Source organism: Helianthus annuus, chromosome 8, assembly GCF_002127325.2.
Source record: "Helianthus annuus cultivar XRQ/B chromosome 8, HanXRQr2.0-SUNRISE, whole genome shotgun sequence".
Lineage (NCBI taxonomy): Eukaryota > Viridiplantae > Streptophyta > Magnoliopsida > Asterales > Asteraceae > Helianthus > Helianthus annuus.
The window spans coordinates 26,503,657-26,519,899 of NC_035440.2; positions in this window are offsets into that span (position 1 = coordinate 26,503,657).

A 16,243-nucleotide genomic window follows, 5' to 3' on the forward strand; every position below is an offset into this window, starting at 1 on the left:
CATTCTGGAAAAATACTTCATTTGTGATATAATATCCGTAGGATATCAAACATATGTGTGTTTTATAGTTTAAGACCAAACTATGCACCGTAGGGGCATTTTGGTCATTTCACACATAGTTAGAAAGCTTATTTGGGATTTTGAGTTTATAATATGTATCTACTATAAAAATATTTTAATTAAGTTATGAAATCAGTAGGTAACGAGTCTTGGTTGATAAATATGGTTTAAAACCATATTTTGCGCCAAAATGGCGTTTAACTTGTTAAATGACGATATTTGCGATCTTATGTCAAAACATAAGTTATGACCAGGTTTATATTGTTAAAATGTGTTATTTAATATAACATATCAGTAGGTTAAAGGTTTTGTATGAAAATCATGATTTAAAATCATTTTAAGTGCCATAAGGACATTTTTGTCATTTAAGGACATAATACAAGAACTTGCACTTAAACTCAGATTATAAACTGACTTGATATCCCAAAATATCCTAATTATGGTATTACATCGGTAGGTAATGATTTTGGTATAAGAAATTATGTTTAAAACCATTTTAGGTGCCGAAAGGGCATTCTGGTCACTTTAAAACATAATTTACAACATTATACGAAAACTCAGTTTATGATTAGTTTGTTAACATTATTATAAGTTAATTACTTTAACATATCAGTACATATGTCATTTGCAAGTTCATTGGTGATTAAAACCTTGTCTTGAATAAAAAAGGCAAAATAGTCAAAGTATGGCATAATAACGGAAACTTGCATAAAACTCAGATTATTATTATGATCATGTAATACAACCTCAGAGGGTGATGTTACATTATATTATGATCATAATGGAACCTTAAATCAATAGCAAACTATTCTAAATCGGGTCGGAATCGAAAGTCAAAGCAGAAGTCAAACTTTGCGACTTTTTGTTACGAACCGACCCTAAGACTAGATTGACGAGCCGGACATGTTTACACATGTTCTAATAATTATTACCAAGTTGTTTAAGTGTTAAAACATATTTTAGAACACCTCTAAACTCAGATTATGATTATTTCAAAAACTGACCTGTTTGACTTTTTAATATTAATAATTTTGACCCGTCAATTGACCAAGCAAACGTGATTTTCAGGAGGTGCCGCTTAGAGGGATTAACACCTACCTAATTACGATCATGTAGCCATGTTCGTTGCGAATAATGGCTGGACCATTAAGGTCTAAACCGAAAGTCAAAGCATTTATCGAAAATGCTTGACTTTCGGCTTGAAAAGCCTACAAAATGAAAATGCAGGAGGTAGGAGCACTTACAAGTGGTCCTAGCACGAAAATGAACTCAAGAGGAGGCTCCCTATACCTGGGTGTAACAACTCTCATTCAAACTACTATTTCTTATCTTATTTTGTCCAATAGGAAACCCTAATTGAGACCCCCAAGTAATCCTGCATGACCCCTAAAATTTTCAGAACATTTGGAATCAGGATCAGGGCCCCTAAAACTCAGGGGGATATTTCCTAGTTGATATTATCTAAACAGTTTTTGATAGAAATCGATTTTTTACGAACCATCGACTCACCCAAGCTACTGAGACACGAGGCTACCCTATACTAAAAGTGACCTCTCGCGCCACGCGAGAGCCTCTCGTGACACGCGAGGGAGCCAATTTTTCAGTATAAATAGAGGGGTGTGGCACTTGAAGTTTGGTGTTGGTTCGACGTAAAAACTCATTTTCTACATTGAGATATCGTCTGTTTACTTGAAAACACATACACACACAGCACGAAACGCTGCCGCGATAACAGGGTAATAACTCGATCGCTACTACGATTCAATGTCCGATCAATTGAAACCAATCCAATGGATGTTTAAGTGTTGCCCATATTAGGGCTATACTTTGTCATTCGTCGTAAATTCGATGAATGTTTAAGTATTGCAATTTGTCATTCGTAGTGAAGGTTTTAATCTCGTGAGTTATCGTAAATGCTGTATTAGTTACTGACCTAGTTTTCGTGTGCATTGTTATTTATTTAGGTTAATCAGGCTAAGATCAGTAGGCTAAGCTCTGCCTGTTTAAATCTGCAATGTGAGTCATTCTCTTTTTATCAAATTGTTTTCTTAAAACTCTACTTGTTTTCAAAGTTATAATTACAGAGATTAAGTCTTTGTAATCTTCAATTACTGTCGGTATGTGGGGTTTTGTATACATTACTTGATACCCGTCACCATTGGACAACGGGTTAGCCAATGGGTGATCTGACCATAGTCACAGATACAGTCTAGTGACAAATACCGATTTGGGGTAATTGGTTGATAGAAACATTGTAATCACCCTAAATATTGTATATTATAACAATGTGTCGTTTTGTGCAACTTGAGTGACTCACCAGTATTTCCCCGCTGACAAAAATATTTTTAAAACATGTTTCAGGTGATCTGCTGTGATCAAGGAAAAAGTGTCGCGTAGCACTACAAGCTTGAAGTAGTGGCTCAGTAAAAATAAATAAACATGTCTTTGTAAAACAGGGGTTTCTCGGTGAAATTTCCCTTAATGTAAATTACGGGGTTTGTCTCGAATTGTGAAATAAAATAATCGGGCATTTAAGTGTTTAAAGATCCTGTTAAAACTTCCGCTGTCAAATCAGATAATAAATACCACGGGTTTCTGTCCCGCGGCTCTTGGACCGGGTAAAACCGGGGTGGGGGCCGTGACAGAAAAAGGTGGTATCAGAGCCACTGGTTTAAGCCAATTAAGTATTTAGAAATACTTAATTTTTCTTATTGCCATTTTGTGATTTTGTGATTTTGTGAAATTTTAGTTTACAAAATTTTAACTTCAGATTGTGCGCGTCTTCGTGTGTGCTAACAGCATGAATGAACTATCAGAAGCCCTTCAAAACTTTACTATCCATACCACAGATATGGATACTACCAACACTGTCACTGGCTATCAGGCTGATGTTGAAAAGCCGATGGTGTTCCGGGCACAACCGCCGGAAAAAACCAAAGGCGAAAAAGAGAAGAAGGTTTGTAGGCTGGAGGCGGGTGCGTAGGAAAAGACCAGCAGTACAGAAGGTTGTAAAAACTGAGGATCCAAAAGATAAGGGAAAAGGAATAGAAACTGGGGAAAGTTCCAGACAAGCCCAGGAAATCCCGTCATAGGAAGAGCTGGATCGTAAACTGGCACTTAGTGATCTCATCGGACCTGCCGATGAAAACCTCTTCAATTACCCAATCGAATCACTACTTCCAGTTAACCTAGAGCCTGCTGTCCCAGATCCCATTGTTCACCCTCAGCCTCTACCCGGAGAGCTGGAAGAATGGTGGACCACTGACTGGCAATTTCAGAACATCATAAATAACCCTAATACCTTTTTCCCTCAGTTCGACCCGGAGCCTGCACCAAACCCACCGATGAGTAATGAAAACTTGGCTGAACTCCGCCACTATGGCGAGGAGCTGGTGGATGCCGGAAATAGGATCCGGGAGGTAGGAGAACAAATCTCCTGGAAGTACGACAAAAGGGAACGTCGTTTCTGAAGTGCCAGCTAACAGGGATCGTATGTGGTTGTGGGGATGTAATAATAAAATAATAAATAATATAATCTTGTAAAATAACCTAAAATAAAACTTTTGTAAGATAATCAGTGTGTACGGATGCATACTACTAAAATATATAAAATCAGACAGTCGCAAAGTCGACAATTTTGACTATACGTGTTAGTGTGATTATGTGTTTTTGTGTTATTTAACTATTTGTTAATTTACAGTATGGGTAAAGAAAGAATTTTGGGCATCTATCGTCAACTAGATAATTCAACAAAAGATAAGGGAACCTCCTCTCAATCGAATTCCCCAAGATACTCAGCAGATACTAAGGAAGAAATATTTATTCGTAAGGCACAGTTTGAGGAACCACTTACCGCTAAGAAAAGACGTCGGATTATTAGAAAAAATCAAGAAAAAATAGAGAAGTCGCAATCAAAAGAAGTGATAATTAATAAGGAAACTCATGAAATAGGTAATAACCCACCATTGGAAGATGAATTGGATGAAAAATGGGCAAATCTCTATATGTTAGCCACTACAGCAGTAAATGTTAATTTTTAATTAAGTTAAACTACCAAACCTGGACCAACCAATGAAATTAGATCTCAACCAGAAAAGTTTGTAAATTATCTTATCTCTCAACACCCATGAGCTAGAAACTTTAAAGAAACCTTGCCCATTAGATAAACAACTTAGTCAGAGGAGATAGAATAAACCTTATATAAGAGCATGCTAAGCATAATATTCCTAGCTAGACTAAAATAATGGTATATTTTGAATTTCAGTTGTAGTTTGTAATAGACATATATATCTATATATATATATATATATATATATATATATATAAAAGTCGCAATGTTCTTTAAATTTGTTTGTATAATTGTACCTGAATGTTTGTACTAAATATTAGCCTGTGATTGATAAACATTCAGATGGAACACGCTGTTAATGAACCAGTTAATGAAGTTAATCAATCAGAACACAATAACGAGGATCACTTTTTAAATCGGCAAGATATAGAAAACATCGTCGCTCAGCGAATAGACAATGCTATTCCGGCAATCGTCGCTGCGGTTAAAAGTCCTGTTGATCAGCCTTCATAAGCTCATCCCAGTAAATGCACGCGCGATGATAATTTCAGTAATAGTGTTAATGGAGGCGGTGACAATGAGAATAGTGTGATTCAAGCCTCGGAACTCAAGAAAATGAAGGTTGCAACACCTAGTTGCACTTACAAAGAGTTTCTTGCCTGTAAACCTGTTGAGTTCGCAGGCAATGAAGGGGCGACTGCGGCGCTACGTTGGTTGGAGAAAACCGAGGCAGTAATTAAAATAAGTAAATGCGCAGAGGAGGATAAAGTGATGTATGCTTCTCACCTTTTCAAGGAAGATGCATTAGAATGGTGGAATACGGTATTACAAGCCAAAGGAAGTGGCATGGCCTACGCCATGAGCTGGGAGGAGTTTAAGCGTCTGGTGGAAAGAAAATTCTGTCCTGAATATGAAAAAGAGCAGATGGCAAATAAGTTTCTGAGCCACCGGATGGTGAATGTTGACTCTCGAGGGTATACTTCGAAGTTTTTCGAATATGCTCGAATTGTGCCTACTCTGGCTTCGCCAGAGCCGGTACTTATTTCTCGCTACATCTGGGGTTTAATTAGCAAGATCCGTGACACTGTCAAAGCAGTGAGACCCTGATGTGTGTAAAATGCAACATATAAAACACATCAATTAAGGCATAAAACTAACCCTTTTTAAGTACTAATGTTGGAAAAAGAGTGTTTTTGTCTTCCTTTTGTATTTTCAGGATGAAATGAGCTCAAAATCACAAAAGAAGCAAAAAGACCACTAATTCTACCATAAATACAAGAAAAGGAACAAAAGTAAATTGCCCGGACCCTCAACGGCACCTCCCAAGACAAAGAGAAGAGAACAGAGTCTGAACACGCCCCGTGTCCAGTGAACACGGGGGCGTGCCCAGGAAGCAGCAGAAAAGACAAATCAGTAGAAGCTTCCATTGCTCACCACGGGGCCGTGCCCAGCGGGCACGGGGGCGTGTTGAAAGTACAGCAGGCGCATTAATTGTAATTCGCAATTACAATTAATGAAGAGAGAGAATGTCAGACGGGCACGGGGCCGTGTCCAGCGGACACGGGGCCGTGTCCAGCGTTCTGTTCAGCCTATAAATAGAGGAGCTTGGTTTCATTCTCTCTCATCCCTTGGCACACCACCTCTCTCACACTTCATCCACCACCCATCACCACCATAACACCATCATCCACCACCATCATCCATTGTCCATCGTAGAGTGTGTGAGTCGTCTCGGGATCCAAGATTGATCGTAAGAGTTCTTGACAATCAAGGCCATGTTTGCCTAAGTCTCTTACATCACTTGGTGAAGACAAGTGTTTAGTATAATACTTTTTATTTTTAATCTTTTGCACTTTTTATTTGGTTTTGTATTAATGACTTTAATAACTAGTTACTTATGTTGAAGGTGATCTTTCCTTATCGTTTGTCCGTGGTGTCTTGGCGTTATTTTACTGTCTATATAAAATAAAAGATTTTCACCATTCATATCTCCACGGTCTATATGGAGGTATGTTGGCTACCTGGTCGGGGGTTAAGGGAACGGTTTGGTAAGGGTCTTGCCCTTGTTCAGCGTTTAGAGGTCCTGCTTGGGACCTGGGTCAAATTTAGTAGGATCTCCTTCAATGCCCATAGGTATTGGATGGCGGGGATCCAAACTCTTTGACCCCCTCATAAGCTAACTACTATTAATACTATAACCCGGCTATTTAGGACTGTATCCCTGCTGACTCAGACTACTTAGCCGAGGGTAACGTCACCGCCAAAAGCGGGGCCTACCATAATTTGCATTAATAACTTAATTCATTATCTTTCAATAATCCGACCCTTTAGGATTGTATCCTTGCTGACTCAAACTACTGGGTTGAGGGTAACGTCGCCTTCAAAAGAGGGGCCTACTACAATAACTAAGATAATCTCTTAAACAAGTGCAAAAGTGCGAAAATAATCAAAGGTTATACTAATACACGAGTCGGATCCAAGTGATTCATCTTGTCTATCTGTTTTTATTTTATTTTCTTTTTCAGCATTTAGTTAGTTTTTATTTTTCTTAGTTTAAAACAACTTTCTAACTTTTTGGTTTGATTAGACGTTGAGGATAAACCGGTATTAAAAGCTCTTGTGTCCTTGGACGACCTCGGTATCTTACCAACACTATACTACGTCCACGATGGGTGCACTTGTCCATATGTGTGTTTAGTGTTAGTGAATATCGTGTTTTATAAATTTAAAACTTGGCTAAAAGTGTAAAAAGGGCTTAAATAAACATCTAAAAATATATTACACCTAACGCACATCAAGTTTTTGGCGCCGCTGCCGGGGACACAAGGATTTTAAGAAAGTTAGGAATCAACGGCCTAATCATCTTTTTATTTTTCTTTAATTTTTAGGATTTTTTTTAGATTTTTCAGCTTCTGCAGAGCTCAGCACGGGGCCGTGCCCGCTGAACACGCCCCGTGCCCAATCATTGGAACTGGCAATCCTGTTTTATATCAGACAGTAGGCTGAACACGGGGCCGTGTCCACTCAACACGCCCCCGTGCCCAAGATTCAGTTGCTGAAAACAGAACCGTTTGATCCCGGCGGTTGGTAACTTCTGATACAAACATGAGTAATAGTGATTCTTTTTACTTTCGGCACTCTTATGGTTTGTGGTGTCAAATATGTGGAGGCGAACACGAGGAATTAAAATGTTTCTTCCTCACTTATAGGCCACACTATATAGACCCACCAATTCCTTGTAACCTTAAGAGGGGCGAAAGTAAAAATAAACACTATTTCTCCCTCGAATGCGCCCAACCGGATATTCTAGGAGATATGCTCCTTGACGAGCTATTTCAACTAGAAGAACTACTTCTAAATTGGTCAAAAGAACTTAGGAAGGATTTCTTAGATCCATCCCAAGATGATGACCATGAAGAAATGTTGGAACCGCATTCTGACAACCTCGTTGCTCCCAAAAATACCTTTCTTCCTAGACAAGACATGGACGATAGTCGTCCCTGTGCCGATTGTGCCGTGAAGGACTCCCCATCGACCTCGTTCGGTGCATATATAGACCTGAGCGATTCGGCATACACCTTCTTTAACAAGAGCCCGGGAAAGGGTTGGACTTGTCCACCTAGAATGAAAATAGGAATTACCCTCACCGACAACCTCTTGCGTTCTCGCCTAGGTATAGGACAATTAAGGTATCTTAGGCATTTTGGGGTTGTTCCAACAAGTCAGGAGCCACCCGATAAAAAAATTAGCTCCTTAAAGACAAAACTTCATAAATCAGCTTTCCGACACGGGGCCGTGCTCGGCCAACACGCCCCCGTGTCCATCAAAAGATTCCCTTCTGATCATGACGTCAGAATACGGACAACTTGTGTCAGAATTTTCTCTGCACACGGGGCCGTGTCCAGCGGACACGGGGCCGTGTTCAGCGGGCTGTCATTTTCTATAAATGCAGCCAAAAATCCTGCACATTTGGACCAACTTGGGGGCAGAGATTTGAAGGAATCTTCTCTCAAACAATCCTAGGTAAGTCTAAAAGAAGTTTCCAACAACCCATCTTGTCCTTTCCTCTTCTAGACATTTCCTTCTTCTTCATCTTTCTTCAAAAAACCACCATGAGAAATTTGAATTTTCAATCTTTATGGTAGGAAACAAGGAATTTTGGTCATGGAATCTTGGTAAAAACATGTTATGTAACATTGTTTAGAGTTATTTACTGTCAAAAAGCTTGCATAAACTCAGAAAATAACTTAGAAGACCAAAATTCCTTGCTCCAAAAATTCTGCAGAAAGATGAACACGGGGCCGTGCTCAGTGAGCACGGGGCCGTGTCCAGAAGCTGTTTAGTCGTATAAACTATCTTTGGTTTATTTTTCGTAGAATGGCGAGTGAAAACAGCGAAACATCATCCGTTCATTCCTCAAACAGCCGAAGGGGAAGGAGGCCCTCCGTTGAAGCCACACTTGTGCACTACGTGATAGCACTAAGAGAGGCTCTCGACGAAATGACGTCCGTAGAGGAGGTCCTCATTGACCGTATCAACGATCTTACAATGGGATTGGAAAGCAGCTTCCAAGAAATTAACCTTTTGCACCAAAGGTTAAACATTTTGGTGGCACCTCCTATGGAACCAGTCCTTCCACAACAAGACTGGAACTTAGCACTCGGTATTAACAACCCTACCGGGTGGGGAGACATCCCCGCGGAACCTCCTATGGAAATCCCACAAGAAGTCCCGGCGGAAGTTGAAACTCCTCAAACAAATGCAAACGAGCCTTCCTTCCTCCTTCCAAGGGAGGTAGAGGAGTGGCTTGCCGACATATGAGGAGAAACGCATCCGAAAGGTGGAGCTCTACAAAGCCTTATCTAACCAAGATCAGTAGATTCTTGGAAATTTTGCTAAAATTAAAATAAAACATAGGGCTAGAACTCCATAAGCTTACTATCTATGTAACTTTTTATGTATTATCTCTCTATTAGCAATGTTATGATGGTTTTTATGATTTATGGACTCGTGGTGGTAATGGATGAAAAAGGGAACGAGAAAAATGGAACCATGCAGAAGAACAGAACAAACCGACAAAAATCTCCATAACAGAAGGCTCCACACGGGCCGTGCCCAACCAACACGGCCCCGTGCTGAGCCCCCTGCAGGAAATCACCCAGTTCAGGTAACTGGACACGGGCCGTGTTCAGCGGACACGCCCCCGTGTCCAGGCTTCTGTTTCAATTCTATAATTTTTGTTACTGGCACTTGACCACGGGGCCGTGCCCGGTCAACACGGGGCCGTGTCCAGAGTGCCAGTAACACAAATCTTTGTTTTTAAACACACTTTTACATATTCTAATCAACCAAAAACTTTATTTTTGGACACATTGAGGACAATGTGTAATTTAAGTGTGGGGGGGATGCTAAAACCTTGGAATTTTGCAAAATCCTAAAACAAGCCTTACACAAAACTCTATTGGAACCGCTAAACACCCCAAATTTTTCAAAAACTTTTTCATTTTTTTTATTTACTTGTCTTAGTTTAAGTTGGGAATAACAAGTTATAAAAGGGTTATATTTTTACAAACTTACAACCGATAGCGTCGTGATAAAAAGAACTAACATAAGAAAATTATGAAACGGTATAACAAGTCTAGCTAAAATTCGATTATATATGCTTGGTCACATTAAAAAACCCATTCCCACAAAAAGTGAGTTTTGAGCCTTTATTGAGCATAAAAATACACATATTTAGATTAAATGCTCATTTTTCGTTTCTTGTGTGAATAGCCGCTCGGTCTTTACAAATCTAGAACTTGCCACGACGATACATTCCCGGTCCTTACCAACTTAAACCCAAGTAAGTAAATGATGGAGGCATTAGGACTAACTATTTTTCTTTCAAAACCATTATTTTTCATTTTTTTTACCTACCCAAAATCCCCCTAGAAAACCCCTTTGAGCCTAAACCTTTCATTTCATTACCCCCAAAACAATTTTTTTTACCCACCAAAAACCTTTTTCATTTTTTCACCTTTATTTTAGTAACAAACTCGGTTTTTCATAAACATACCCTTTACGTGACAAAAAAAAAAAAAAAAAAATGAAGTCAAAAACAAACATAAGCTACAAAAAGCTTGTTTGGAGAAATACTTCAAAAATAAATGTCACCAAAAATAAGGTATTTCACGAAAACCGACACTTGTTGCGATTTTCGCCCTTTTTACTAACCACTAACCAACCACCCACCTTTAAACCCAAGCCTTCACCCCAAAAGACCTCTTGATATTTACAAAGGTAAAAAGTTAAAAAGGAGGAGGATTGATCGCTTGGCAAGCATATGGAGAATGTAAATCCGTGCCGCTCTCGAGCGATTCACTTAAATATACACCTTCGGCCGAGTGATTGAGTGATCTCCCGTGAGGTATGTGAACTTGTATATAAATGGAATTTTAATAAGGCATGCTATGCCCAAATAAGTAGTTTATCTTATGAAAAGTTCAAAATAAACCATGACGAATAAGATTGTAAATAAAATAAAAATAGAACCTATACAAACCTTGGATTCCCGACACTCTAGGACAAGTTAAAAAAAAAAAAAAAAAAAAAAAAAAAAAAACTTCTCTTCTACCTATTCCATTTGGGAGTGTAAGCCACATTAAAAGAGTTTTGCTTGAGGACAAGCAAAAGTTCAAGTGTGGGGGTATTTGATGTGTGTAAAATGCAACATATAAAACACATCAATTAAGGCATAAAACTAACCCTTTTTAAGTACTAATGTTGGAAAAAGAGTGTTTTTGTCTTCCTTTTGTATTTTCAGGATGAAATGAGCTCAAAATCACAAAAGAAGCAAAAAGACCACTAATTCTACCATAAATACAAGAAAAGGAACAAAAGTAAATTGCCCGGACCCTCAACGGCACCTCCCAAGACAAAGAGAAGAGAACAGAGTCTGAACACGCCCCGTGTCCAGTGAACACGGGGGCGTGCCCAGGAAGCAGCAGAAAAGACAAATCAGTAGAAGCTTCCATTGCTCACCACGGGGCCGTGCCCAGCGGGCACGGGGGCGTGTTGAAAGTACAGCAGGCGCATTAATTGTAATTCGCAATTACAATTAATGAAGAGAGAGAATGTCAGACGGGCACGGGGCCGTGTCCAGCGTTCTGTTCAGCCTATAAATAGAGGAGCTTGGTTTCATTCTCTCTCATCCCTTGGCACACCACCTCTCTCACACTTCATCCACCACCCATCACCACCATAACACCATCATCCACCACCATCATCCATTGTCCATCGTAGAGTGTGTGAGTCGTCTCGGGATCCAAGATTGATCGTAAGAGTTCTTGACAATCAAGGCCATGTTTGCCTAAGTCTCTTACATCACTTGGTGAAGACAAGTGTTTAGTATAATACTTTTTATTTTTAATCTTTTGCACTTTTTATTTGGTTTTGTATTAATGACTTTAATAACTAGTTACTTATGTTGAAGGTGATCTTTCCTTATCGTTTGTCCGTGGTGTCTTGGCGTTATTTTACTGTCTATATAAAATAAAAGATTTTCACCATTCATATCTCCACGGTCTATATGGAGGTATGTTGGCTACCTGGTCGGGGGTTAAGGGAACGGTTTGGTAAGGGTCTTGCCCTTGTTCAGCGTTTAGAGGTCCTGCTTGGGACCTGGGTCAAATTTAGTAGGATCTCCTTCAATGCCCATAGGTATTGGATGGCGGGGATCCAAACTCTTTGACCCCCTCATAAGCTAACTACTATTAATACTATAACCCGGCTATTTAGGACTGTATCCCTGCTGACTCAGACTACTTAGCCGAGGGTAACGTCACCGCCAAAAGCGGGGCCTACCATAATTTGCATTAATAACTTAATTCATTATCTTTCAATAATCCGACCCTTTAGGATTGTATCCTTGCTGACTCAAACTACTGGGTTGAGGGTAACGTCGCCTTCAAAAGAGGGGCCTACTACAATAACTAAGATAATCTCTTAAACAAGTGCAAAAGTGCGAAAATAATCAAAGGTTATACTAATACACGAGTCGGATCCAAGTGATTCATCTTGTCTATCTGTTTTTATTTTATTTTCTTTTTCAGCATTTAGTTAGTTTTTATTTTTCTTAGTTTAAAACAACTTTCTAACTTTTTGATTTGATTAGACGTTGAGGATAAACCGGTATTAAAAGCTCTTGTGTCCTTGGACGACCTCGGTATCTTACCAACACTATACTACGTCCACGATGGGTGCACTTGCCCATATGTGTGTTTAGTGTTAGTGAATATCGTGTTTTATAAATTTAAAACTTGGCTAAAAGTGTAAAAAGGGCTTAAATAAACATCTAAAAATATATTACACCTAACGCACATCAGACCCCGCACGATCGATGATGTGGTGGAACTAGCCAACATTTTGACTGGCGGACTGGTGCGTACGCAAGAAGAAAATAGGAAGAAGGAATTGGCTCAGAAAATTACCCAAGGATTTCGTGTGGGTAATAATAGCAATTTCAAGAAAAGAGGAACTGGGCAATCTTCCACTCCGCCGTTCTGCAGTAGCTGCAAAAAGAAACATTCTGGAAAGTCTAATGAAACCTGCAACTTTTGCAAAGCTGTAGGACATCGTGAAGAAGATTGCAGGAAGAAAACAAAGGTCTGCTACAATTGTGGAGAAGCTGGACATTTCAGACCAGAATGCCCTAAATTGGTCAAACCAGCAGACAACAAGGCTAAACCTGCAGAAGGAACTACCAAGAAGAACGCAAGAGCTTTTCAGCAGACCACGCAGGAAGCCGAACTAATTCCTGATGTCATAGCTGGTACGTTCTTAGTTCACAACGTTTATGCGAATGACTCTAGTGCAAACCAAAGTTTTATAAATACTTCGTTCTGCCAAGCTCTTAATCTACCTTTAACCAAACTTAGGCAAATTTATACCGTAGAAACAGCAGACGGTAACTCTATTAGCATAGATCAAGTTTCGCAAGAAGGTAAGATAGAACTTTCAGGTCATGAATTTTCTGCAAATCTGTTACCTATGAGTTTAGCTGGATTCGATGTTGTGTTAGGAATGGATTGGTTAGTAGCCAACCATGCTCGAATCCTTTGTGATAAGAACTCCGTAGAAATTCGTGAACCCACCGGAGAAGTAATCATGGTTACAGGAGATAAGCCGCGGAAACCCATGAAGTTCATTTCAGTGATGAAAGTTGCTAGTTATGAACGAAAGCAAGGAATAGTGTATATGATTTCGGTAATCATCCGCACTAAGGGTAAGGAACTTAAGGAAATTCCTGTAGTATCAAAATACTCGGATGTATTCCCAGAAGAACTACCCGGATTACCACCAAATAGGGAGGTAGAATTTAGAATTCATGTGATTCCGGGAACTACACCCGTAGCTAAAGCACCCTACCGATTAGCACCCACTGAAATGTTAGAACTGAAAAAGCAATTAGATGAACTGCTCACTAAAGGATTCATACAACCTAGTACATCCCCTTGGGGAGCACCAGTGTTGTTTGTGAAAAAGAAAGATGGTTCGATGAGAATGTGTATCGGTTATTGGGAATTGAATAAGGTTACAATTAAGAATCGATACCCATTGCCTAGGATTGATGATCTTTTCGATCAACTTCAAGGAGCTAGGTATTTTTCTAAGATAGATTTACGCTCCGGATATCATCAGTTGAAGGTACAGGAAGAAGACATACCTAAAACTGCTTTCAGAACTAGGTATGGTCACTACGTGTTTACAGTTATGCCTTTTGGACTTACAAATGCTCCGGCAGCATTTATGGAAATGATGAATAGGATCTGTAAACCGTATTTGGATAAATTCGTAATCGTCTTCATTGACGATATACTTATTTATTCTAAGAGTTAAGACGAGCATTGTGAGCACCTACATGCCCTCTTAACTTTGTTAAGAAAAGAAAAGCTTTACGCCAAATTCTCGAAGTGTGAATTTTGGCTACAGGAGGTGCAATTTTTAGGACACATGGTGAATCACGAAGGTATTCACGTAGATCCCTCTAAAATAGAAGCAATCACCAAATGGAAGGTCCCACAATCAGCTACGGAAGTCAGAAGTTTTCTAGGATTAGCTGGATACTATAAGCGTTTTTTTAAGGATTTTTCTAAGATAGTTGTGCCATTAACTAAACTAACATGTAAAATAGTTAAGTTTGAGTGGGGACCTAAGCAAGAAGAGGCTTTTAGGATTTTAAAGCAAAAGTTAACAAACGCCCCAATTCTAGCATTACCTGAAAGAACAGAAGATTTTGAAGTTTACTGTGATGCTTCTAAGCTAGGATTAGGATGTGTGTTAATGCAACGCAAAAAGGTAATTGCGTATGCCTCAAGGCAATTGAAAAAGCACAAAGAAAACTATACAACGCATGACTTAGAATTAGGGTCGATAAATTTTGCCCTTAAGATTTGGAGGCATTATCTGTATGGAAGTAAGTTTACTATCTATACGGATCACAAAAGTTTAAGGTACATATTTGGGCAAAAAGAATTGAACATGAGGCAAAGAAGATGGATGGAAATTCTGGGTGACTACGACTGTGATATTCAATATCACGAAGGAAAGGCAAATGTAGTCGCAGATGCCTTAAGTCGTAAGTACCATGAAAAACAAAAGCGAGTTCGTGCCCTTAGATTAAATCTACAGTTAGATTTAATGGAACAACTGAAGAATGTCCAAGAAACAGCAATCAAGGATGATGTTGAAGGAATGAAAGGAAAAATAAAGGAATTAGAGCAAGGAGCTGATGGAATTTGAAGATTCCACAAGAAAAGGATTTGGGTACCTAAGCAAGGAAACTTAAGGAATAAGATTTTAGAAGAAGCTCATAAATCTAGGTATACCATGCATCCTGGTAATAATAAGATGTACCAAGATTTCAGAAATAACTTTTGGTGGATAGGAATGAAAAAGGACACAGCTAGATATGTATCTAAGTGTCTGACCTGTTCACAAGTTAAGGCAGAGCATTAGAAACCTTCAGGGTTACTCCAACAATTAGAAATTCCTGTTTGGAAATGGGAACTAATAACCATTGATTTTGTTACTAAGTTGCCCAAAACCAGAAAAGGTAATGACGCGATTTGGGTAATTGTGGATCGATTAACCAAATCAGCTCATTTTCTACCCATGAAAGAAACCTTCAGCATGGAAAGATTAGCAAAATTTTACGTGGACGAAGTAGTATCCCTACATGGAGTTCCACTCTCCATTGTATCAGATAGAGATAGTCGTTTCACTTCACATTTTTGGATAAGTTTCCAAGAAGCCATGGGAACGCGATTAAATTCAAGTACAGCCTATCATCCCCAAATAGACGGACAAGGTGAAAGGACGATTCAAACCCTGGAAGACATGCTCAGGGCATGTGTGATAGATTTTGGTGGAAACTGGGATGATCACCTACCCTTAATTGAATTCTCCAATAACAATAGTTACCATGCAAGCATTGAAGTTGTCCCATTCGAAGCACTGTATGGACGAAAGTGCAGAACCCCAGTCTGCTGGGCAGAAATAGGAGAAAGTCAGTTATCAGGTCCTGAAATCATGCAAGAAACCACCGACAAGATCACTCAAATCAAGGAAAGACTGAAAACGGCGCGTGATCGTCAGAAAAGTTATGCAGTCAATCGACACAAGCCACTAGAATTCCAAGTCGGTGACAAGGTACTCTTGAAAGTTTCTCCTTGGAAAGGAGTAGTGCGGTTCGGAAAGAAAGGGAAACTAAGTCCAAGGTACGTAGGACCATTCCCAGTAATCCAACGAATAGGACCAGTCGCCTATCGCTTACAACTACCAGAAGAGCTAGCTTGAGTACATGATGTGTTTCATGTATCCAACCTCAAGAAATGTTTATCTGACGAATCCCTGGTAGTACCTCTTCAAGATGTAGAGGTAAACGAAAAGTTAAAATTTATTGAGAAGCCACTATGGATAGAAGACAGAAAGGTCAAGTTCCTTAACCACAAACGACTAGTACTGGTCAAAGTCAAGTGGGAGTCAAAGAGAGGACACGAATACACTTGGGAGCTGGAATCAGAGATGAAACGAAAGTATCCTCACTTATTCCAATAAATCTCGAGGACGAGA